The sequence below is a fragment of the Miniopterus natalensis genome, chromosome 5 (assembly GCF_054644295.1).
Source record: "Miniopterus natalensis isolate mMinNat1 chromosome 5, mMinNat1.hap1, whole genome shotgun sequence".
Lineage (NCBI taxonomy): Eukaryota > Metazoa > Chordata > Mammalia > Chiroptera > Miniopteridae > Miniopterus > Miniopterus natalensis.
This window is the reverse complement of record NC_142085.1, coordinates 5,662,760-5,665,958: the sequence shown is the minus strand read 5'-3', so window position 1 is coordinate 5,665,958 and position 3,199 is coordinate 5,662,760. Positions and strand designations below refer to the sequence as shown.

General features: G+C 46.3%; 1 pseudogene; it reads right to left on the bottom strand.

Moving 5' to 3' along the window:
- Nucleotides 1-1,929: 1,929 nt before the first annotated feature.
- On the bottom strand, nt 1,930-2,588 carry LOC148093009 (small ribosomal subunit protein eS24 pseudogene; annotated as a pseudogene).
- Between the last annotated feature and the right edge of the window lie 611 nt (nt 2,589-3,199).

Below are 3,199 nucleotides of genomic sequence, written 5' to 3'. Positions count from 1 at the left end.
CCTAATCAAGCTCCCATGATTTTCTGCTTTTTTTAAAAAAAAAAAATATATATATATATATTGATTTCAGAGAGAGGAAGAGAGAGGGAGAGAGAGAGATAGAAACATCAGTGATGAGAGTCATTGATCTGCTGGCTGCCTCCTGCACGCCTCCGACTGGGGATCGAGCCCACAACCAGGGCATGTGCCCTGACCGGGAATCGAACCCTGATCGCCTGGATCCTAGGTTGATGCTCAACTGCTGAGCCACGCCCGGCGGGGATTCTGCTTCTTTTTGACTGATATAGTCCTTCCTCCATGCAGAAATCAAGAGTGATCTTTCAAATTGCCAGATGGCATCACTCACCTTGCTCAAACCCTCTGATGGTTCTCAATCATACTTAGAACAAAATCCACCGTGGCCAGGTAGCTCAGTTGGTTAGAGAGTCGTCCCAATACACCAAGGTTGAGGTTTTGATCTCTGACCAGGGCACATACAAGTGATAAATAAGTGGAACAGAAAGTCAATGTCTCCCCCCCCCTTTCAAAAATCAATTTAAAACATTTTTTTAAATTTTTATTTAATAAAAAAGAACAAATTCAACCCTTACGTTGGCCTGTGAAGCCTTCCCAGTCTTGTTTCTCCCCATGTCTCTGACTTCATCCCCTCCTACTCTTCCTTCCTTCCTCTGCTCTACCCACTCTGGGTCCCTTGCTGTTCTTCTAGATGCTATGAATTTAGCGTCAAAATCTAATTCCTTCCTGGCTCCGAGCCTTGGTGCTCCTGTGTTCTCTCTCTGGACACAGTCCTTCAGACACCTGCATGTGTGCTCCCATCCGTCACTTATTTGTGTCTGCACCACTATAGCCTCCACCAGGAGGCTTTCCTCATCACTTGATTAAATCAGCATTATGCACACCTAGGAGCATTTTCTATCCATTCCTTTGCCCTGCTTTATGGTGCTCATAGCACTTGTTACTGTCTGACATTATAGTATTTCTTTCTGATGTAATTATTTGTTTATCTAACACCACCTGGTTGTACAGAACTGACATTACATTTTCCTGGTAGATTTTTATAGGCTATTATCTCCACTTGAATATAAGCTACAAGAGATGCAGGACTTTCCCCCATTGCCTTATTCCCAGAAGCCGGCACAGTATCTGGCTCAGAGGAGGTCCTCCCTGAGGATCTGCTAAGTGACTGAGTAGGTAGCTCCTGGAATTGTGAGGAGAGAAGAGGTGGTGTACATGAGAGCACAAGGCCTGCTACTGCGGGCATAATGTGGCCAGGGCTCAGCAAAGAGCAGCTCATCATTAAACATCTCACTGTGGTTAAGGCTGCCTCGTCCTGCCTGAAAACCCTGCCTAGAAAGGAAGCACAAGCCAAATGCTTTGGGAGCAAACAGGAGGAACAATTTTGACATAAATCCCAGCAGAACTAAAAACCACAGAAACCACCAAAGCTAAACAGAAGGGGAATTTATTTAGCCTTTGGAAAGCTAGAATTTTTGTACGCATGCTGACGTTAAAGGGCAGAAAGCAAGTACAGCATCTGGTCCCAGGTGGTGAGTATGGAACATAGTGGGATGTGAGGCTGTCAGAGCCCACCCGGCTCAATGCCTGGTGACAGGACAGCACCAACAGGTATCGGAATACTCTGGGAAAGCTGAGACTGACAGGCTGGAGATGAGGAAGACCGGTGTAAAGTGGCATTCCTTTCCTTACTGCTCCTGCCTCGCACTGCTTTCTCCACCTGCAGCAAGCCCCTTCAGCCTCGGCGTGTCAGAATTATGGCCTCCTATAATTATGGCTGGCAGAATCAGTGACCCCCCCCAAGTCCACCCATTCTCCCAGATGTATCTTTGACTTTTTTTTTAAGTTCTTAGTTTAGTAATCCTCTCATGAAAAATCTGCACAAGCACCACAGATCAAGTCCCTGAGGAATCTTTACTCCTTCCGTTGTTGCATCTTCAGCTCACTTTTTGCAGCACCAGCACTGGCCTTTGCAGCCCCCCTTTCTCCATTCTCTCTTACTTTCTTTTTGCTGCTTTCCTGAGGTCTTTTCACCCCATACAGGCCATGTCTTGCATGTCTATGTTTGGGTTCATTTTTCTTTGCGTAATCCAAGGAATCATAAATCATGCCAAAGCCAGCTGTCTTGCCACCACCAAAATGGGTGCTGAATCCAAATACAAAGATATTTGGTGTGGTCTTGTCTGGCTTGGCTAGTTTCCCCCAAATTTCTGTCTTAGGTACTGTTGCCTTTTCAGGGTGAAGAACATCAATGAGCATTTGTTTCCACTGAAATAGTCTGTTGGTCATGAACTTCCCTGTGTGGATAGTTACTGTGTTGTTCATGATGGTGGCCAATCTTTAAGCTGCCAGGGAGGAAAAGTCTTTGACTTTCTTAACCCAGGGTTTCCCATAATCTTACTCCCTTTTGGAGGTTCCTGTGTGCTCCTCGCTCCTGTCCTTCTTACCCGAAACTGGGGAAGTGTCTTAGTTGCATCCATACACTTTGATGCTGGTGAGGTTAGTCCCTGTGCCACTGAAGGAAAACAGGGAGCAGAGGACACTTGTAGTGAGAGGGTGGGGTTGAGTCCAGTCACTTGGGGAAGAAGGTTCCTTTTCATCTCTTCCCCTCAAGTCTGCTCTTTCATTTCATTCTCAAATCTTTAGGAAAAAGAAGAGAGAGACATTGCTCCTTCCTCACTCCCTAGCCCAAGCCTCTATCCCAGGTAGGCAATTTTTCACTTATCATCCTCTTTTTATATATATACGTGTATATACACACACACATACACACACATATATATTTATTGATTTCAAAGAGAAGGGAGCCCGGCCGGGCGTGGCTCAGCGGTTGAGCATCAACCCAGGATCCAGGCGATCGGGGTTCGATTCCCGGTCAGGGCACATGCCCGGGTTGCGGGCTCGATCAATGACTCTTTCATTGATGTTTCTCTCTCTCTCTCTCCCCCTCTCCTTTCCTCTCTCTAAGATCAATAAAGATATATTAAACAAAACAAAACAAACAAAGAGGGGAGAGATAGAGACAGAAACATCAATGATTAGAGAGTCATCATTGATCAGCTGCCTCCTGCATGCCCCCAACCGGGGACCGAGCCTGCAACCCAGGCATGTGTCCTGACTGGAAATCAAATCTTGATCTGGATCCCAGGCCAATACTCAACCACTGAGCCATGCCCGGCCGGGC